This window comes from Pelecanus crispus, chromosome 1 (genome assembly GCF_030463565.1).
Source record: "Pelecanus crispus isolate bPelCri1 chromosome 1, bPelCri1.pri, whole genome shotgun sequence".
NCBI classification, from domain to species: domain Eukaryota; kingdom Metazoa; phylum Chordata; class Aves; order Pelecaniformes; family Pelecanidae; genus Pelecanus; species Pelecanus crispus.
This window is the reverse complement of record NC_134643.1, coordinates 61,498,329-61,521,512: the sequence shown is the minus strand read 5'-3', so window position 1 is coordinate 61,521,512 and position 23,184 is coordinate 61,498,329. Positions and strand designations below refer to the sequence as shown.

At 42.8% G+C, this 23,184-nt stretch overlaps 1 protein-coding gene across 2 annotated transcripts in view; it reads right to left on the bottom strand.

Moving 5' to 3' along the window:
- Window positions 1-23,184, bottom strand: part of SYN3 (synapsin III) — a 180,080-nt gene that overhangs the window by 44,190 nt on the left and 112,706 nt on the right. The gene's annotated exons all lie outside the window — the stretch shown is intronic.

Genomic DNA, 23,184 nt, shown 5'->3' with positions numbered 1-23,184 from the left:
CCTCAGAAGTGCAGCAGCTGAACTTCTATTTTGTGCTGCACAAACAGTTGCTGTCAGGAAAATATATAGACCAAACTTCAGGGGAGTGGGAGCTCCTTTTAAACAACAAGAACAAAAATCTTTACACTGACAAAGAAAAAATGTTTGCTCTCTCAAAGAAGCTAAATCATACCTCAGTCTGTTTAGGACTACTCAAAATCTATAAGATAAAGCTTAGTTTCAAGTGGGAGAAGCCAACTGGGCTTTTCACTTTTTCTTGGGTTTGTTTCTTAAATTCTGAAATCAAAGAGAGTTTTGTATACACTTTTCCTTGCAGGGTTAGACAATGAAGAAAATGTTCAGAACTTCCTGTGCAGAGGTGGTTCAGTGAATTCCATGCTCAGACAGTAGCAGGTGTCCAGGCTGTGTGTCTGTGCACTTTTGGACTTCAGTAGCAAGAATCTCTGATACTGGACTTTGAGGACAGAGTACTATTTCATATACATTTTGTAGACAGCCCTAATTAGCTAAATTAGTTTGTCTGCATCATAAATGTAAAGCAGCACACACTGGATTTGTCTCTAATTGTGGCATTGCTGTGGTGATGGGTTGCAGACTTTTTTTTTTAACTTTCTCATTAGTACTTAGCTTTAGGCATTTGTGAGAAACCACAGCCTCCAAAAGCTCCCACTCCTGTCCTCTTAATTTTGACTCACAAGGTTTTAATGGATGAACAGAAAGCAAAGAAAGCCTTTGGTTCTCATACCATTCAGCAAACCTCCGGCTGGCACTGGCATTGTTTGGGAACCCTTGTGGGGATGAAAGCAAACTCTGTACAGATGTGGCCTCTTCTGAGACCGCTCTTTGAGGCCTGTTGATTCTCAGAACAAAAAGCACGTGAGGAGGGTGACTGGCAGGGGATTTCCATGGAGCGCTCAAGTGAAGTTATTTTAAACTGATCCTGCACCACACAGGGCTAGCGATAGTCCTTGGTGGGAGGGGTTCCCAAAAGCACGAATGCTGCTGTGACCCTTTGTACGCAGTGAATTTTTCCGTAACCTCAGTGGGACTGGAGCTGGCACGTCCGCTTCACACTGTGGGACACTGCATGGAGATCCTCTGGGCCGATAGGCTCATGAAGCACATCATGATGCAGGCTCACCAGTTTGGAGCTGGGAAATGTAGAGCTGGATGAATGTGGCAAAAAAGCCACATATAGATGGCTTATGCAGGGACAGCTTGGGTGTTTCTGTTCCCAGGCCTTTCTAGGGAGGGGGGCAGGGGGGGGGGGGGTTAGCATACATGGATCTGGCCGCTGTGTATTTTTGGACCTTGGTCTCCACCCGTGAGAAGTTAATGGGGTGAAGCCATCTGGTTGGGTATCTCTGTGTCTGCCATGAAAACACGCTCGCGGAGCACTTATGACAAATCCCGTCCTTTCTTCCTCAACCCTCACGTAGGGAGTTTATGAGGCATGATATGCAAACCCTGCCCCATGAAAGGATTAACCAGCTCTCTGAAACTGGGAGTGGTAAATGGGGTCCCTCCTGAAACAAATCCCACTATGAGTATGAATGCTGATTAAATTGAGGCTTTGGATGGTAAAACTGTAACCGGGGCAGGAAATTTGATTACATCCATCAATCCAGCTGTTTGACTTCATGTGGCTAATGCTATCCTGAACACATCACTATGGCAGCATGGCATCTCACATATAAAGACTAAAGCCCTGACCACATGGAAGGCAATGGCAGTTAGCTCATTCAGTTCAATGAGGCCCTGGTTTCTTTTGAAATGTCTGGTAAAGAATGTTTATCTCAAATTCCTCTCCCACCCTGAGGTATTTTCACTGGTTTATTACTTGATGATGCAACTTTTAAGCAATCCTGTGACGATGGCCTTTCGTGCCCAAAGTTGAGGCTGACCGAGAGTAGGAGGACAGCTGAGAGCCTGCCTCCCTCCCAGGGGGGTCATGGACCGAAGCTGCCTTGAGGCATCCCTGCAGCAGGAAGAAGCAAGCTCTTCCAGGAATTTGGAGCAGTGCTAGCAAAGCTCAGAGAGAGGGGAAGCGGCTGACCCCTCCTTCCCTCTTGTCTCTTCCCAAATGTCTGCAAGGTCTCAGCCAAGACCATTAAGGAAATGTTGTGACTCTTCCCTCTAGGCTGGCACATCTCTCTACCACACCAACACTGGTCTAGGACCATGGGCTTTCGTTTGTCCCAAAGTTTCCGGGTTGCCAAGGTAACTCTAGGAGACACAAATCATTTCTATATGTGATTTCATTCTTTTATGCCATAAGCTAATTGCTTCCTTGTACCACAATATGTTCCAGCTGTTGGTCTTTATCTGTTTCTGGGTTTCTTCCGTCACTCTGGTGCATGGGTAATTTAGAAATGGTTCCCACATTTCCTCTTTTACTTCAAAAGGAACAAGAAAACAAAAACACTCATGGCCAAAATCTGCTTGCTCCTAACTGTATTTCTCCATGTGAGAGGCTTCAAGGTCAAATTCCCTAAAATATTACCTATCAAAAGGGTTACTTTGCATTTGTTGATGCAGAGCAGAGCTTCTTCCTTGGTGACACTGCACACATAGAAGCCCAGACGGAACTGGGACAACCTAAGCTGTGCAGTATGTGACAAACCCAGCTTTAATCTTCAATGTGGTGAGACTACTTGTCCAAGCTTACAAAGACTGCCCTGGCTTGGGAGTGGGGGAGAATGAGGATCCTTTAGTTTGGGTATAAAGTTTGATGTGATCCTTCTGTGTCCCCACCAATAGATGACAATAATTATATTGAATTCACTTCCGCAGATCCACTGGGCTGTTTTGAGAGGTGGTACACAGGACTAGATACGCAGCTAGAGATCAGATTTTCAGAGCTGCAAACAATCCATGCGAGAGGTGGATTAAACAGGTCCTTCTTCTTCAAGCACAGCCTCAAAACATTTCCCAACACCCAAAAGCAAGATTACAATTAATCTGCTTTCAAGATATAAAGTAGCATATTGGTTTTAATTCTTTTCAACTGTAAATATGTTATGAATGGAAGAGAGGAGATATAAGGAGTTGCCCAGAAAGGTGGGTGAACTTGGCAGTGAGATTCAAAGCTGACCTTTTCAAAAGCTGTATTAATCACTGGCTAAGCTAACATCTGACTTGTACCTTCAACAGAAGACAGGCTGCTGAGTTTATGGAAAGAGTGAAGGAGAATTTTTCAGTGAATCGGGAGGAAGAAATGAAAACGGAAATGGCTGTATGGGATAGGTGTGAATTGTAGGTGAGCTGGCTAAATGGGGTGAAGCAGAGGCTATTTGCTTTAATTCAGCATGAATGTCACTGGAGGCAGATGCCCATGGACACCCTGATCCTTGGTTCCTACTGCTCCCATTTCCTGACTGCTCTCCTTTGCTTACAGCTTATTGACAGGAACCAGAGACATGAAGAATTAAATACCCAGGTGCAAACTGAACCAGCTCTGAACTTCAGTGACCTCTGTTTCAGGCTCATTAGTCTGATGTGTCTTAGGAGTGTCAGCTGGTAGCCAGAACTTTGCTCTCAAGGGACAGCCAGCAAGAGAGGTCTACTGCATGACCACGTTATTCATGAGCAGGGTGAGTTGCATCATGCAGCTTACAATGCTGTTGGGCAAATGTATCCAGCAATGAGCAGGGCAGATTTAAACTGTGCACAAAATTTTTATAATGAGTGGGGTTTATACTGACTCCAGATGACATTAAGAAAGCTTAGTGCTACTACTATCCTCGCCAGTTCCTCTCTGTGAACACGATCAGACAAGCCAGTGGGGAACAAGTACTTCAGCGCTTTGGGTCATGCTTGGGGCATAGGCCTCGCTGCCAGGTTGGCTATGAGAAGTGTGACATTTAGTGGAAGTCCATTTGGAGTATGGGGCCCAAAACTGGCATGTGTGTTGGCAGCAGTGCAAGGCTGGGAATCTTCCTCTTCTGTGACATGACAGCCCAGGCCCAGCTGGCAAGGCAAGGGGTTGGTACCCTGAGCCCACATAGTGAACCTCATGTTAGATGTGTCTCAGTTACATTTGCAAAGGATGGTGCGATGTGTGTCAAGTGAAGAAAGGAGTTTTAGGCTGATAGAAGTGTGCCTACATTGGGACTTCGTGCAGGTAGAAAAATTGTAGGGCTGACCTGGTCTTTACACTGCTCTGGGGAGGACACAGGCAGCAGGAAGGGAGGAAGCCCCACAGATACCCTGGCCTTTTATAATGAGGGGCTTATACTGACTGTAGATGACATTGAAAAGCACTTTGTCTGAGTGCTGTCAGGAAATAAAGTAACAGCATAATCCCATCATGCATTAGCTCCTGTTCACCCTCTTTAAAATCATAAGGCAAACATCCAGGCAAAACATGACCGGTGAATACACAGACATGCTGCTGTGAAAGCAGACATGCGCAGGTGTAGTGGGCAGATGGTCAGCACAAATGAGCATACATCAAGTTGTGATAGAAAATCATCCCTGCTCCTAAGTAGTTACCAGGCTAATCAGGGGTAGATCCTACTAGCCTGGTGGAGCCTATTCTGAGACTAATTATTTGACAGAAATGTGAGAAACTGTCACAGCGCAGCAGGTCCTTCAGCCATTCACATGACACTGAATTTTCCCAGGCGTGCCGGCCAAGTGTGCTCAAGCCAGAGTCTCTGTCTTACCTAACCCGCAGGCCTGGACCTGATCTGTAGTAAAACCCTGTGACATTTCACAAACTCCCTAGCTTAGATGAAGTTTAAGGATGCAATGAAAGAACTAAGCTCTTCTTGAAGAGGAGTTCTTGACTTCCAGAATAAAAGTCCAGGGTTTGGAAACCTGACATCAGCATATTTCCACTGATGAAAACTCAGTTTTGAGCATGATCTGACAGAGCTCTGACTTATTGCCTGTCTGGGTGTGGTGGAAAGTATATTTGTTTGCAAATTTGTGCATTGGGAAGGACTTGCAGAGGTGTTTTCTTGGAGACAAGATGACCTATTATCAATATATACAATTAAAAATGAAATTTAGGATATACTATGCTGAATGCTATGCAAAATAAATGTGCTTCAAGCATTTCCAGTCAAAACAGACAAGAGGAAGGAGAATTATCTTCATTTTGGGAATGAAGAACTGAAACACTGGGAGATTAAGTGACTTGCCGTGAATCAAACAGGCAATCTGTAGCAGAGCCAAGAATAAAATCCAGATCCCACTGAAGCAACCTAACCAGGAACATCCTTCCTATTGAATAGTTTAATTAACATAAATTAAGCAGCAAGTTGACTCAACATGTTTTTAATTTTACATGTGTACTTCAGAGAACATGATAATTGCATTTTATAATCTAAAAATAAACAAACACATATGCCTGTCAGAAAAACAACAGGCATACAGGAAAAATAGTTCAGCCCTTTATTATATTTGGTGTGAAGTCCTTCGTTAGGACGAAAATTGTGATGTGAAGGAAGAAGGCAAAGAACTCTCTCCTTCTGCACTAGTTTATTAGAATAAAAATAACCCTTCTTTTAGGAGTGTGCTGTCTGAGCGCCAGGGCTCTGTGTAAACAGCAGAGCCAAATGATGGATTCTTTAAGCACAGATCCTGCCAAATCTGCCACATCCTCAGTCAGCTCAGTGATGTTCAGTGGGCAAGAGGCAGAGCTGAGAATTTGCTAGCACCTAATATGTGCATTTGAAAGGGTCCACAGAGGGAAGGAGTCTGGAAAGCACCTGAGCCCTCCCATGCACTGAAAGGGAAGATGAGGGCATAAGAGATACAATAGCAAATCCCAGTCAAGGGGAAGATGTCTTTTAAGCTCAACAACAAATCTGTCTAGGCTTTGAAGTTGGCTACACCAGGCTTCATTCCCAGACAGCAGGGTGAGCATTCCTCTCTAAAGTTAAGCCCCTGGCAATTGTTCCCCCCAGGAATAGGCATGTACTGAGTGTAGGAAAGCTACACATGAGTGACAATAGGATTTAAAGAGCAAGAGAGAGAGAGGAACTGATTTAGACCTCATGGGAACATTCATGGAGCCTTTTCTACATGCAAAACACTTGCATTGAATTAAGCTAAATCAATATAAGCCAGCTGGAAACTGATCAATGGGGATGGTGTTCACAAGAAAACAAGAGATTATTTAGCAGGGGCTGCATATCAACCGAGGACCACGTAGCCCTGGTCAGCACAGATTCATGGGGAAGGTCAAAAGGCTTTTGTGGTAACCACTCTTGCAACACGTGATGCAAGCACAGCCGCATGTCTGTGCACTACACCCCTCCCAGATCACAGTAACATCACCACCCCTGACAACCGAGTACTGAGCCTGAGGCAACTGCCCCTGCTGATGAGAATATATCACCTGGAGCTCAGTGCTGTGCTCGAAGGCTTATGTATCTCCTGGTCAGCCTAGAGCACATGCTGAACAACTGCAAGTCTGCCCGGTGCATGTTCTGTATGTAGATCAGCCTTTACTATCTTGGGGTCTCTTCTGCAACTCTTTTCCCACAGTTAAAGTGAAACTAGAAAATTTGGCAGACCCCTGGCTTTTGTCTACAAAGCTGAAAAGGCACAACACTCCCTTTCTGTGACATTGCTACCAGTACAACACAAACCCTGCCTTTGATTTTCACTGGGGTGATTTTATGCACTTTTTTGTCTGTGAGGATTGTCAGGAAAATGTCAGTAATATTTGATGCACCCAGCCTTATGTCTAAGAATGCACTTTGAGGCAGAAACTTGGCAAACAGGAACAGGTGGCTGCATCCTTCCAGCGGCTGCTCCTGAGAAATTGCTTGTGTTCCACTCTGCTTTTCTTCCATGATCAAAGCTTGAAGACCTTATAAAATGAAGGCTGGTGCCCCATTTTAACATTTTCATTGTGCCTATAGGCTTCCATGTTAGCATCTCATTCCAGGGAGTAGGGCCATTCAGAAGGAGGGGAGCAGTGACTTTCAGAAAGGCTGTGTCCTGCACACGGCATGCCAGGATAGATCCCACTCCTGCACCCAGGTTTATGTTACTTGCTGCTGAAGAGTTGGGAATGAGAGACTGAATAAAGCAGGCCTCTGTCACACTCCTTCAATGAGATACTTCTCACCTAACCTTAGACACCTACGAATCTCATTTTTACATCTGCAGCAGCCAGTCTCGGCAAACTTTACAATCCATGGAGAGAAATTGGGTGTTTCAGAGCCTGATTTGTCCAAACTATTTGAGACACGTACCTCAGGCTGAGAATAGCTGCTCCCCAGTAATGTCTGTATTTCTCCCCACTGATGACACAGACAGTGCTCATGACCAGGTCAAATACACACACCTGCATAATATGCATCTAGAGGATACACAGCTGCATTTGGTTAGGTGAATCCTAGCCCTTGAATGAAATTGATTTTGAGCAACACCCTGGTGCCTTTAGGTTAAAAAAAAAACTAAGAAAATGCTCTGACTGAAGAGTGGAGTCACTGAGAGCCTTACTTTACAGGAGCTGGTGTTCCCTGGGAGTATGGAGGATAATTGGAGAAAGTCTAAACAGGGCTTTGTTGTCTGTCAGCAGATATTGGGCGCCAAGGAAAAGGATGAGCCTGGTTTGCTCTAAGGTGCAGGGGAGTGGTCTGCAGTGATTGTGTGTGGGTGTGTGGATACCCTGTGTCCTTCTGGCCTCCGCTGCTAGTATGTGGCCCTCAGTGACTGTGGGAAATGATGCTAAGTGACCCTTCAGCTGAATGCTTCTATGACAGTCAGAGGTGGCTTTATTTTTGACAATAGCTGGTGCTGAAGTATTGGACGCTTCTGATAGTTTTGAATTAAGCCTGACATCTGAGGCTCACCAGGACACTTTATCACAGGAATTTGAAGAATACTGGCTTCCGCATAAAAATTAAACATGTGAACCATATGTCATTAAACAGTACAATAACTAAGCAAAAATGCAGCAGAGTTTGTGGTTGTCAGGGGATTGAAGAGCCAAGCTCCTTGATTTTGAGGAGCTGAGTCTCTAGGAAGAAAGCAAACATGTCTGGAACCTGAGACAAAGCAGTCAAAATCTACTGGAGTTATTTTTTTGGAAATACAGTTAAAATTTGCCAGCCAAAGGAAGTTATCTAGTTCAGACTAAAACCTACATAAGACCAAGAGTGCTATCACACCACAGAGGATGTAGACTGTTACAAGAAAGGAGACTGGCAGCAGAATGGTACATTGAGCACGGATCTGCTGTCCTCATAAAGCAGCACACAGTTCTACAAACACCACAAGTCAGGACAATGGCTGGTATTTGGAAAAACCTTCAAGAACCACAGTAATTTCTATCACTTTCCAAGAGCTTCCTCAGTGTGGACAAAGAGGACAATAGCACCACGTCCCTAGATGACTCTTCATGGGACCGGTGAGCACCGCTGCAGAGGATTAAAGCACTATCATCTCAAAAGCAAACAAAATGCCTGTGTCTTGAACGTGGATGTTGGTGCAAGCTGAAGTGTTGCCACGAATGGGCATGTTAGCGTGGAAAGTAAGACCATAGGCAACTGACCAGAAACAGGTGAAGCTCAGGACTTACTGTCATGAGGTAATTCCTATTAGACTTGTGACTAAGCTTATGAGCAATTAGCAAATTGGAAGAAGTACAATTTATAATCACACCAAGGGAAAAAAATTATCCATGAATAAAAGCATGCCACTCCCTTCATCTCATTAAAGAGGTAACTCACCAAAGAGGCAGAAGATCAAAACAATTGAAAAAGAGTTTGAGGATATCTTCCAAGGGAAAGGGAACCTGTTAAGGCTTGTCACATATACTGAAAGCACAGGCCAGTCAAGTGAGAACTCCCATGGCATGGGAACAGTTGGTCAGCTGATGCAGTCTGGCATAAATTTCTTTATGTCAGAGAAATTAGGTATTTATTTCACAGACAGCCTTACTAGACAGTCATAAAGGTGATCATATCCATTTTTGCTAGATCTAGTCACCTGGCATAGCTAATGGCTAACACAGCACTGCCGTTTAGGAGATCTGAGTTTAAGCAGTCTGTGGTGAAGCACAGTATGAGACATTTTACTGCTAGTCCAAATTTATACTTAGTACAACAGCTTGGTAGAAAGCAATATTAAAATAAGAAACCACCCACTGGAAAAGAGTAAGGAGGTTAACTGTGACCTGCATTTAGCATTGTTAAATTACAGGATTGTACAGAAGATGAGTGGTTTGTCAGCTACAAAGATTTCCTTCAGCAAAAATCTGAAGAAGTAAGAATGCCTGCAGCGTTAGAAACTGATGACACCAAAGCCTGGCGCATCTACAAAGAAATAGATGAGGTAAAACAAACCTTTAAGAACTGAGGTCCTGGAACCATCCACTCCTACATGAAAGCAAAGCAGATGATCTACACACACACACACACACACACACACAAAGACCAGTTGCAAGCAGTAGTGAGATCTGAAATGGTAGCCTTGAATTCATGATGTTGTTCTAACAAATGGGCATTTGATCTCTAAAAACATACGTGACCTCCAATTTTTAGAAGGGACAGAGAGATGAAGATCACAAGGTCAGTTATTTTGCTTGGGCAGGTCTCAAGCAGGGGATGATCGGAGCTGGCTGAGGCAGCTGCAACCTAGATTATGGCACAGTAAGAATGAACAAACTCAGAGGTGCTTATCAGTAACTGTGCTGGTGTTTTTGCACCGACGGGGATTTTGGGAAGGTCCATGCAACTCTACAGGGTACCTCAGAAACTGACTGAATATTAGTTACTATGCTGCATACATGTATCTGGCATTCTATGTTATGTTTTTGCTGGCACAGAGCAAAGGCTGTTGCCTTTTAAGAGGCTTTCTGAAAGCAAGTGGCAGCAGCAACTGCCTTGATCACAGGCCCACATTATGCACTGGTGGATAGGAGAAGATCAGGCCCCAGTGAAGTGCACCTCCTTCAGATATGATTGCTCTAAATGATTTCTGAACAACAGGCACAGCTCATTCAGGAATACTGTTTACTGCCATTTAGTGAGAAAGTACTGCATCAGCTGGCATTCAGGATAAGCATCTCTTGAAGCCAAAATTTTGCAATTACTCAGAAACCGATTGTGCTTTCATCACAATACTGATTTGCCAAAAGATCATATATCAGTCCAGGATAACTTGGGAAAAACAAACCAGAAAGTACTTGAAATGCAAGGTTTCTGCAATTCACCATGGCTTATCTTTCTGTGAAAAAATGTCACCATGATAGCATTTTCTAGTGGAAATGTCAAATGAAAGCAGGAGCATTTGAAATAGTAAGAGGAGATTTAATTTCCCTTAAATGCAGATTTTTTCCCCATGAAAATACATTAGAACAGTCTATTGACATTACTTTTTAGGTAAAGCAGTACTGTTGGGATATTCCAAATCACACAAGACTTTTAATTTTATAATAGTCTACCTGCTATCTTCTGCTAGGATTGCAGTCTCTTGTGTTACCAGAATACCACCAAATCAACAGCACAGATCTAAGAGAAGCACCTATGGGTGTCAATCTCAATGCAGCTAGTTACAAGCATTAATAATTGTAAAGTTAATTAGGCCTCAGAGGTACTTATGTATCTAATGACCATTTCTGTGGTCAGGGCCTTAATACTTCTGTGGCAGAGAGACAAAGTATTGTGATTGTATTGAAAATAGCTGAAACATCATTTTATCACAGCATAGCTTCTAACTTCCAAACCCCTTCCCCTGCGAAACACTATAAACCTCAAAATGCCAACAGCAAATAAAAAAAAAAAACCAAGACCAAAACCCAAAGCAAAACAAAAGGGATCTCCATAAAATAAAACATAACATTAAATTTCCTTCTGGGGTCCCCATAGGGTTGTCCTATCCCAACATGGGATAGTGACATCGGTTCAAGGTGTCATCCCCTCTCTGAGTCATTCAGTTGCACAGAAAGGAAGGGAAAGGGAAAGCATTTAGAATGGGTCTCCAGGGCTTTAGCCCACTGAATTCCTCCTCAGCATACAATCTCTGGAAGAAGTGGAGGAACCCCTTGAGCAGGAAGTGATTCAGAAACATACGATGGTCTGTTTGCAGTGACTCACAACACATCAATAGCAGAATTGTCCAGAGACCTATAGAATGTCAGGACCCTCTTTACACCATTGTGCAACCACAAGTACCAAGAAACATGTGTTTCCTATCACTCAGCCCCAGCTTTATGCTAGGCTAACATATATTAGTCTGTCTAAGTGCATGTTTGAAAATAGTCCTGGGCTTGCATATATGTAGAAAGTTTTGTGCTCAGGCATATTATTGTTATTATGATTTAGATTGCAAATGTTTCTGTTGGAGATTGTATGGATGCAATTACGATCTGTTCTTTGCTTCCAGCAGACTGCACTACATAAATAAGTATCCTTTGAATGGTACATATTTTTAAAAATATATTCTATGAGCAGGTTCCATGTGGACACGCCATCAGGTCTCTGCAGCCGATCACAGTGGTCTGTAACACTGCAGCATTGTCAGAGGAGTGGTGATACTCAGGCTGCCTGTAACTTATTACAAGATGATGTTTTATCTTTTGAAAAATTTGCCTTCTCGTGACCGTTCAGGCTAGAATATTCCACCCCAAGTGCCCCCCTTAAGATGAATATATGGAGAATTGCAGGTAAACCAGGAGACTAAATGCCCTTACACATATACACTCACACACACAAGCAAAGGAAGAGTTGTTGGTTTGCCCATAGTGAAGAATACTTGTGACTACTTCTTTGGGAAACTGACAACTCCAGCTATGAAAAAAGCCAATGAAGTGTATCAGTCCTTGGACTTCTTCATCCTTATGAAAATTTGGCCAAATCTGGTCAAGTTTCTAACTTCTGGTACCTGCAGTTAGCACCTGCTAAGCACAGTCTTGCCAAAGATCTACCCCAAGCCTATGAAAGCTTCTGTCTGCACTGAGCACATTGCTGAAGTGCAGAGGCTCACTGAAATCTTCCCTGCAATTGCAAGTCTCAGGTGCTATAGGTACTGAACTGAAACAAGGGAGTCTGTGAGTGTGGAAACATGAAAAAACAAATATAGGGAAGCAAATTACTTTGTGTGAACTGATATGTAGCAATTATTCCTGTTCATTCTTACTCTGAATAAATGGGGGGGGGGGGGGGGTAATTCATGGCAATCTAACCTTCAATAAAAGGCAAATAAACTACCTTACATTTACAGCATGATAAGAGTTGTCACGCAGACAGATACCTGTTTATAGTCATTAAAATCTGATGGGATGTTGCTACTGCACAGTGATGGTTTTACATATCTGTCCCTTTCTATGTGTTTACCACACTCCCTGTGCTGGAGCAGTGTTAGAGCTGTAGCATTGCATGTGAAAGCCACAGTTCAAATGTAGAAAAAATGAGAACCAGCCCTGGGGAGAAGGACTGGATTTGGACAGGGAGCAATGGAAAGTCAGGAGATGACACTGGGATTGAAGACTGCTATGGAAGAGAGTAACTAGAAGATCTGGCTGGGTAAGAATGAGGATGGGAGCCAAGAGCAGAATATATGGGGAGCAGTGGGACAAAGAGTCTGTGTTGAGAGACAGCACAGATGTGATCTGATGTGCAGCAATGAGGAAGGCAAGGAGTGGCTGAGCAAGGAACTATGGACCAAAGAAGAGCAGGGTGTGGACAAGTATCTTATGGAAGGCAGATATATCACAGGGATCAAGGTTCAAACAGAGAAATGTGATGGGCTCGAGAGAGAGTCTGAAATCAAGGGGTATACTGTGAATGAACCAGGTGTCAGGGGAGGCAGTCTGAGAAAGGAAATAAGTAGGAATGCAGAGTGTTGCCAGGGAGGGGAGAGAGCATGGATGGAAAGCCAGGGATAAAGGCACTGGACGGGTCAGCCAAGGTCAGTGGCACTGGTGCCAAACACCAGGACTCAGTGGGCAAGATGTTTAGGACAGGGAAGAATAGGACAGATTAAAACCAACTGTATGAGGAGAATGGGACTTGCCTCAGGAGCCAAGATAGGACAGCCAGCATGAAGGTACAGACAAACTGGAGGGAATGGGGAAGGAAAGCCTATCTCCACTGTGACCTTTCCCTTCAGAGCCCAGAGTGGATTTTAAATGTCCTGAGTGTTACCAGTTCTCTCCTAATAAAAAATACTTGCAAAGATGTCCGTACGGCCACAGGTGGTGAATGTGAACATATGCCTGCTCTTCATGAAGTGCAGGTCAAAGTGCCAACTTTGGTGAGTCACACGAGTGCCAAAATACGGCTGCCAGAGGGAATTTTTTTTTCCAATTTGCTTTGTGGTAAGCCTAGGAATCGTCATGCCTATATATCATGTGAAAAGAACCTTATTAAGGTCGAAAAGTTAAGCACACGAACTTTAGGAAATGCAACCTTCATTTTCCTTCCTTGTCCATAAGCATTATGAATCAGTCTTTAACTACATGACTGTGAGTTATTTTTTCCACAGGTCCCCTTCAGAAGGGTCCACCGGGTGGACCTGCTCTGAGGCTAAATCTGGACTTAAGGAGGAGGTTGTTTGTAGGACCCCTGCTTCATTTCTTCCAAAAGTTGGAAAATGCATAAATTATGAGTCAGGCAGTAGTAGAAAAAGAAAGGGCATTTTGATGATTAAGACAGCTGAAAGGCTTCTTAGTGAATTGGATTCTGTCCCTAACTGTGCTAAAAAGTCCATATGAAATTCTGAGACAATCCTTTAAATCACATTTCTCTGTAGGAATTAATGTTGTGTCCCTCAATTTTTGGCCTTCTTAGTTTGAAACACTTGAAAATTTTTCAATCTTGCAGCAATTAACTCCTGAGAGTGACATCTTGGACTGGTATTTACATATAAAAAAAAGAAGACAGACTTAAAAATTGGTGTGGAAAAGAGCAACTGAAATTATTTAAGAGCTGAAGAACATGTCTATAACAGTGAGTTACTTACCAAACTTTTTGATATGTGACTTGAATACAGGTTACAAATATGTTCCTGAGGAGTAAATACCAGCTGTAAAAAGAATCTTTAATTCAGTGGAGAAAAGTAAAGTAAGAACCTATATCTGTGAGCTGAAGCTAGGCAGATTCAGATGAGGAATTTGGCATAAAGCTTTAACAGTGAGAGTAATTAATCACCCCTCAAAAATCAACCCAAGAAAATCATCAGCTCTTTATCTCTTGAGGTCTTCAAATCGAGACTAGCTGCCTTCCTGGACTACTTGTTCTATACTTTGGATAATCCTGAATTATTGGACTAATTACAGGGATAACTGAGTGAAATGTATATATAGATCTGTAAAATACAGGAAGTCAGACTCTGTGACCTAACAGCCCTTATCTTTACTAATCCAAGTGCCAGGCAGTCATGGTTGCAGCTGAAGTCAGTGGAAACTTCTCTGTGATTATATAAAATACTAAATAGTGCTACACAGACAGAAAAAACAAGGTCTAAGGTATCTCACTTAAGACACTCAAATATAGTACATACTTTTGAACTTAATCTCTTACTAGCTCAGTTTTACATCTATAAAATGGGGCTGATAATCTTCCCTTAGCTGGAAGAGATGTTTTGAATATGCACTGATTATTGTTTGTGAAACTTCAGTGATGAGAACCACTGAAATACCCAGGGGTAAAAGAATAATTCTCACCTCAGGACAGCATTTGAATAGTGTGAGAATAGTGGACAAAAAAATATGAGGAGGTAACAGCTCATTCAATCAGAACCGGGTATTAAATGATGCAGAAAACTTGTGAAAAAAACCCCAGTATGCGATCCAATAATCAGGGACTGGCACGTAGATGCATAAGCATAAAGGAAGCAAATAAAGTTGTACAATTAACCCTGATTCTGGCATTTCCAAAGAAACCTAGAGTTTTCAGCCTGATCATGTTCCTCAGTTTATTAGCTGATACATCCTCCACAGGACACACAAAAGAAAATGTAATATAGTAAAATATGTAACTGCAGCATGACATAAGTTCAGGTGTATCTCCTTTGAGCCTACACTAGGGAGAAACCTGTCTCAGTTACACAAACCAGCAACTTATTCCTGAGCATTTGCAAGTCTAATGTAAGTCACAAAGAAAGACTGGAAAATGGTGGGGAGTGAAGCTGATGGGATCTCTACGACCAGATTTGAAGAAAAAAAATCATCCCAGTGAGGGGTGGGCAGGAGATATGATTAGAAGAGTGGATCATGTCAAAGAAGAGATGTCAGTTACCATGTGTCTAAGGAGTCAACACCTGGAAGGCAGTATGTAAATACAAAATGATCCCAGACTACATGGAGCCTCTGTTTTTGTCAGAGCCCTGAGCTCATTAATGGTCCTAATGATCCTGATGAGCCTCACCTGGAGCCCACACCCATGGGCCCAGGAACTCTATTTAAGCTTCAGCCCTGGGCATTCACTCCTTGTTTGAGCTATACTGGAGGAGTGTTGGTATAGCTGCAGCCATGACCCTGCCTGGCTATGGAGCCTATTGAGCTGGACCTCAACCTGTGGATTGGCTTCCTGGTTTAATTTGGGTTTTTTTTGTCACTATGGACCTGCCTGATGATCACTGGACCTGATCCTATTCTTGACTTACTGACTGACTTCCTGGCTTGACCTCAGACCTGTCTCATCACTGTTATACTGCATTTTGACCTGAACTTTTGGTTGAACCTGGCCATCTCCTCTGGGTCTGTCCTGCTCACATCTCTGGCACTGTGGGACTGAGACCTGTCTGGCAAGGCTCCCCCTTGGCCCCTGGCTCACCTCCTTTTAAGGAGCAGCCCTGCTCTTGCTGCTCCCTGACAGACTTATGCTGGTGTCTGGATGTTGGGTGCTCTGGAGGGAGTGCTGCCTTGCCAGCTGGAGCTAGAAAGCAATGTAGCAAGTCTGAGAGGGAGGGAGAACTCTCCAGCCAAAAATAACTAATTTAATTTTTGAGCCATAACAAAAGTTTGGTGACTAGTAGCTGTGTGTATGTGTGACTAAGTGTGTGCACCCAGAGCTCTAGTCGGGCTGTAAGATGACATCAGCCCAAGGAGCATGCCAGCAGCCTCTCAGTCTTCTCTTTCCTCTTGCTTGCCAAGAGCTGTTGACACTTCCCAAAACATGTGGTAAAAGAAGCCTCATGCATGTTTACATTCAAGGCAGGATGAGGGCCTGCCCCTGACCACACTGCCACAGTGTACTTCAGAGTCTGAGTCAAAACAATGCTGCTTTGACAGAGGCTGATTTCTTATGGCTGGTCATTAGCTGGGTGAGGCTGTTCCCCATCTTGGTCCTCTACTGTATCTGTTTATCTTCTGTGACGTTCTGATATCTGAGGAATCAGACTTCAAGTGGGGAACAAAAATGGTCAGCCTAGGAAGAACAGGAGTAAGGTCTCATGCTTGAAGCCAGCCTTGGTGAGTGTATTCTGAAAGGTGGTACAAGCACAGAAGCTGTGTATAAGCTTTGTGAAAAGCAGTGCATGTCCTCTGCCTGTTTCCCAACAAGTAAGTGTCATGTAATGTAACTGCTGTCATTATCTTCCACGATGGAGATTAACAAGAAGGAGTTTACTTTGTTTTCTAGACATTGTAGGTAATGACAATAACTGCCAGTTTTTAACTACTGAAGCAAGCTTTCATTTGTGAGCTGAATAGCTGAAGTTTGAAGGCAACGGTGACCATCTGCTGAGGAGAGGGTGGTCTAGCGGGAGCAGTGTCCCCTCTCACCATCTTGGGAAGCAACTGAAACGGACTAATTGGTAGGCTTGAGTGTTCAATTGTCATGTTAGGTTTTATCATGACAGTAGTTAAGTTTTGGTTTTTTTTAAAAAAGGTTCTAATATAAAGGGGAGGGATATTATACCTTTTAATTAGCGTGATAAGTTGGGCAAACCAGTGGTACCTAAACATGCACAGGAAGAGTTGGAACACCTCATCTTAGGCAATAGCTGGTACTCTTGGGCAGTGAAAATCCAGTCTAAAAGATGGATTAGAATATGTTGTTTAAAAAAAACTTTGTTTGGACAGAATGGAGTATGTATGTGTCTCTAAGCTGTGGATGTTCTTGTTAAAGCACAGGTGTTACTGAAGAATAGAAGTGGCTGTCAAAGTCGGCGCAGGTGGCCAGCTGCAGTAACCTGTCGGGATGGTTAATGGACTGAGTGACTGGTAGAAGTGGCTTGGACATGCTGTGTAGTCTGCTGAAGGCAGGCTACCCAGCTGTGACAGTCTCGGACACAGGCCAGCAGAAACTGCAAGCAGGGGTCTCTAAAGCAGCACTAGCAGCTGCTTCACCAAAACCTGAGAGGGCTTGAAATAATAGTTGTATTACAGGAAAGGGCTGACTGATTAATCTAGCCCTTACACTACGTTGTTCTTACAGTACATTATTCTGTTTATTTTTACTGTCTTCCCTTTCTTCAACAATGCGCTCTTTTGGTAAGTCATTAGATTCACCATATGGTAGCAGGGAGAGTGAGCCCATCAGTTCTTGTTTTCTCATGTTTTGAGGTGGAAGATTCAGCTGATGTCTGTTAGAGCCTTAGAAATGGAGCTGTACCATTTTGTTGCCAGCCCAGAATCATGCCAGGAGGGTTATACAACCTTAGCTTCATTTCAGAATGATTCTTTGCTCCGAGAATCCACTTTATTTCTGAATGTAACTAAACAAGGGGGAGAATGGTACTTTCAAGGAATATTTACCTTCTTACTGGCTTCCAGAGACTTCAGGGGAAAAAGTCCTCACCAGCTCATAAGATGTAGAAGACTGGCCAACTGATAGGGCCTCACAGATTTTGATAAGTTTTGGAAAATTGCAGAGGCCCTGTTATCCCTAGGCTTTTTCAGAATTCAGCATGCTCCGCCAAAGGCTCCGTAAGCCTTCCTCCTGCCCCTACAGCAAGTCTTTCGAAACTCACTGAGTCCATCACCTCCTACCACTAATTTTGCAAAACTTCCCTAGGGGCTTGCTCTTTTGTCCTTCAGGATTTGTGGTTTATAATGACACAGGCAGAGCTATGTGAAAAGCAGACTCCTGAATTTGGTAGCAGTACTGCATTCAGAGTTGAATATAATGAAGAGCCACAATTTACTCGGCACAATGACCAGTGTTATGACAAGTGCACAGCACAGTGTTGTTCTCAGTGTTGCAGGCAGAGCTAACGTGTATGCAGCTATTTTCCACTTGGTCATTATTATCTTCTGTACAGGGCAAAGCTATGCCAGGTTCTTTTTCTCTCAGGGTCTTTGTACCCTCTTCTGTAGAGACCCACCTTCTCTCTTTGATTCCAGGCACATGCCTGAGTCTGGCATTATTTATGAATTAAATCCCCTTTGTGTATTTATATTTGTATTTTATTTTTTTGGGGACAGCTTTTAACATGTCTGTAAGGATGTAGGACTCTGCTGGTAGAAGAAAAAATAATTTTTTAGTTCTAATACCCTCAGATCCAAGTATTTCCAGTCTAGGGTCCAAAGAGCCAAGTGAATAAAATGTTACCTGCTTATACATGATCTTATTTCTTTCAATCTAGACCTACTGGTGCCAAGAGAGTTCTGAAATTAGGCAGTAAAATAGAGATAATTAGGTCCACATTTGTTTTCATGTCGTCTTGACATTTCAATCAACATTCGAAAATTTCAGGCTTGAAAGCAACCTAATCAGCAGTAGGCTCAATTTTAAAGCTATGTTCTATGTTGAAAGTTGGACGTATCAGCCCTGGGAGATATCACTGATAAGCATTTCAATGTTGCAATTTGTAAAGAGTAGTTTAAAATGTCAAACATAAAATTCCTGTTTCACTTTTGGTGGTCAGAAAAAAACCAAATACTTGGGTTTTTTGCTACAGTGCAGGTGATATAAATACCAATGGAAACCTGTACCATCACTTAAAATGGGTTTGCATGAAATGGTAGTAAAGATGTCTGTGCTGGTACTAGTTGCAATGGTAACAGTAGCAACAGGCATTTAACAGAATTCATTATAAACAATTACTTTTGAGTGTAGTCTCTGTGTTTGATAACCATTCACTTGTCCAGGCTGGTTTCTTCAAATATATGTTTGTTAGCTGGCTGAAGTGAACACATCCAGCCTGTGGGCTGTTTCAGCTGCTGCTATCTGCAGCTCAAAGAACAATTTGTTACATCATACATGTTATTCTGTACTTTCCTGGATGTCAGAAACTACAGAAATACTTCAGAACTAAAACAGATCAGACAGCCAAAAAGCCAAAGAAAGGAAAAAATTTATAGGCAAGGAACTAAGGATGAGAGATTAAGCAGCCTGCCAATGCTTACAAAGGAAAATCTATGCTAGACTAGGAATTGGACCCAGACATCCTGAATGTCAGACCAGCCTTAACCACAAGACTGTCCCTCTTCTGATTCACAAATATTATTACAAATTAACTAGTGGTTCCCTGAGTCCTTGTGATTCATTGGTCATAAACAGTGGAGTTAAGCTATTGCATTCTTTATAAAAAATGCAACACTTTGGGTTTGGGTTTTAGCCTTTTCAGCTAAAGGATCATTGAGTGAAATGTGGGCTGTGATCTGGCTGTTACCAGATTTAGAGATAGTTGGCTGTTTGTCATTGTTCTGTGTACGTAGCCAGGATTCTCGCAAGATACTACTCTGTGATAAAGAGACTAGACTGGTAAAAAGAGGACATAGCATTAGCATGTTAGCTGTCAGAGCAAAGGAATGATTCTTGTATTCCTGTCACCTGAATAAGTGTATTTTGCCTCATAGGTGTGGTATATATATCTGGGACATAGGCATGGGCTTCCAGAGATGTTTTAGATGACAAAATATTATTTGAAGCCAATTGGCCTTTTGCTTCAGGATTTTTTGTGGCAACATCTCTTCATTGTGGCTGGATACCTCTGAAAATGTCTTTGTAGCTTCTCAGGACCAAGGAGAAAATCCAAAAGATGGCTCTGACCATTAAGAATGAGTCTGAGCTTGCTCTCAAGACCTGGTTTAAGTGTAAACTTTTAAAATCCTGTGTTACTGCCTGGTGAGGCGCTCTCTGATTAAGGACCAATTAGAGAAAAGAGGTTGATTGTGCAGCTGATCCCAATATTACTCCCAGTGAGCACACATCTCAAACTCAAGTTCTACCTAAGCATGATCAATGGCCAATCTATAGCCAGCAAAAGAAATGAGAATCGTGGTGCTGACATGAGGAAATCTAACTATAATGCTGCTCACTGTATTTTAGAGCAAAAATGGCTGTCAGGCATGCACTGATGCAAGTCTGTGCTAGGACATGAATCTTTCTGGGCAGTGAAATCTGGGAAATCCCCTCATCAAATCCACTGACTAGTGACCATAAAGAATCACAGAATAATAGATATTGTGATTGAAACAGCTGTAGAAGCCATCTAGTCCACCCACTTATTCACGGAAGTACTGTTGCCAGCACATCATTAGGTCAGCCCTAACTTTGAATAGCTGAGTCCTGAAAACTGCCTAAATTGGATATTCTATGACCTCTGTGGGCTATCTGTTCTAATGCTGCGCTACCCTTATAGGAATTTTTTTTCTTAATGTCCAGCTCAATGTCCCAGGTCACAATTTGTAGCTGTTATTTCATGTTGTATCATCTGATGCTACTAAGGAGAATGTGGATCTGTTAAGTTTGTAATTATCCTTCAGGTATTGTAGGCTATTAGATTAGCCTTCCCTTCACCTGCCTAAACAAGCCAAGATGCCTCAACGTACCCTTGCTGATCATGTGCTCCAGGCCTCTGACCACTGCAGTAGCCTTCTGCTGGATGCTCTCCGATTTCTTCACACCCCTCTGTAATGGAGAGGCTCCAGACTGGACAATATGTCATATGCAGCCTCACCAGTGTCAGGCAGCAGGGGAAATAACTTTCCTAGATCTCCTAGCCATTGCTCTTCCTAATGTAGTGCAGAACACAGCTGCATTACAGTGACAATGCACTATCAGCTCATTCAGCCTGACATCCACTGTAACCTCCTGATACTTTTCAGCGCTGCTGTTACTCAGCCAGTTTGCTCCCAGCATGTAGGGATGCAGGCAGTCATTCCACCTCAGGTGCAGAACTTTGCATTTCTCTCTACTGGACTTGATGACGTTTCTGTTGGCACAATCCTTAGGTGTTTGAGGTCCCTCTTGGCTGAAGATGTCATTCATTGTGTCAGTCAGCTGTCATAATTTGGCATCTTCCACAGATATGCTGAGGGTGCACTTCTGTGTTACCCAGATTGTTGTTGAAGATTGAAGTATATGGACTGCAGAACCAACCTCTGGAGTACAGCATTTGTTACGGGCTGCGAGCAGATACTAAGCCTTTGATCACTGTTACCCTTTCAGTATTGGTGTCTAGCTGATTTTCAACTCACCTAGAAGTCCTTTGTTCCAACCTTGGCAGTGAAGAGCCCAGAAGGTAGCAGAGCTTTACCATTACCACACATTTATAAAGCAGCACTGGGGGATTTTTTTCCTAAATTCATTCATATTGATTCATCAAAAACACTGTATGCAACAGTATGGGGTTGATAAAGGAAAGACCGTGTTCAAACAAGAATTAGGCTTTCATGGAAGACAGGGTGGCTCTGTTGTACTGGAAGCTCCAAAACTGTTACTTTTCCCTTCCCATTCTGACTTTGCTTCTTTCCTTACCTACAGAAACTGAAATTTAGGTTGACTGTGCAATTTAAGGAGAAGGGATGAGGCCTGGGGTAGAGAAACAGTGAGGCTGATACTGGTAGCTAGTGTCTACAGATCCAAACAAACTGTAGTGGGAAAAGGCCACTTTCACCTTATGTTGTCCAAACCTGTTAACTCAAAACACTCTCTTCTAGGAAAAAATTACTTGGCATTTTGTCATAATATTTAATTACAACAGCCTTCTCCCCCCACCCCAGATAGATTGGAAGAGTTTCAAAAGGTGAACAAATTAAATCGATCAGTCTTTAATATTGCTTTGGCTGCAAATCCTTCTTCCTGGTGTGAAAAGATGGGGCCAAACCAAAAACATTCTCTGTCCAAATGTGCATGGCTCTGGATTCAGATATTTCATATACAAACTCTATGCTTGTAGTCCATGTCTGTTAGCAGGAGGTCAGAGATGAAAACCACCTCATACATCCAGGTCAGAGCTTCTGTGAAGGGGGCCTTTTATTCATTCATCTCTTCCTCACCTCTCCTCTTTAGGGTTCAATTTATTTTTGGTTCCTGTTAGGTTAAGGAGAATTACACATCCATATGCTGAGGAGAGAATGGATTCCTTCTTCCTATGTAGACAGTAAGGAAAACTAGAGGAAGCATCAATTTGTAATATAAGATGACCAAGGAAATCCTTAGCAATTATTACATCACAACTGTGCAATTATGAGGATACAGTTTCCTCTCTATACCTGAGAAACCGCAGGGTTGAGCTACATCCCATACATGTGCGGTATGACTGAACAGTGCCAGAATTAAGTTCTAACGGAGAAGTTCCTCTGGTTGCTAAGCTGGCTGGGTGACCTACTTGTACCGTCACTGGATACGGAACATCCTTGTTTGAGCACAAAGTTGGTATTATCGCTGATGCCCAGACTTATTAGTTATTTCTCTCTGCCATCCATGATAGGATTTAATCTCAAGTAATCTGAAGTGGAAATGAAACATGATGCAAAGCAACTTGAAGGGCTTTTCACTTCAGACAGGCTTATTTAGTTTCCCCTGTATGGCATAGTTTACTGAATACCAAATCAGAAACCTACTGGTAAAGCAATAGCTCTTCTCATAGAGGGAAGAGAAGCCTTTCTTACAAAACACCCGTGCTGTGGTGTGTTAATACTGCAGGTGTTACTGATCATGGGAATGCATTTCCTAGAGCCAGGCATAAGAGAAAAGAACTATGCAAGGCTGCCTTTTATACAGACAATGTACTTATACTACCTTCTGTTAATTAACCCTGGAATATATGTATTTTTTATTACATCAAAGCCCTGACCTGAAAAAAACATGTACTCTTCTGGTCCTAAATCTAGTCCTGCTGTACCTGTGGATTTAATTTTTAACCTTAAGCGCTTGACTGTGCAGACCCCTGAGGAAACGCGTGGGCGGTGCTGCCCTGTTGGAGGCCATCTTGTGTGGCCTACACAGACTTTCACAAGGGATTAGTATGCAGCTCACAGCACTCATGCCCACTAGTCTCTCTTGATGTATTAACCTCCTGTGCTACATATATCCAGCAGCC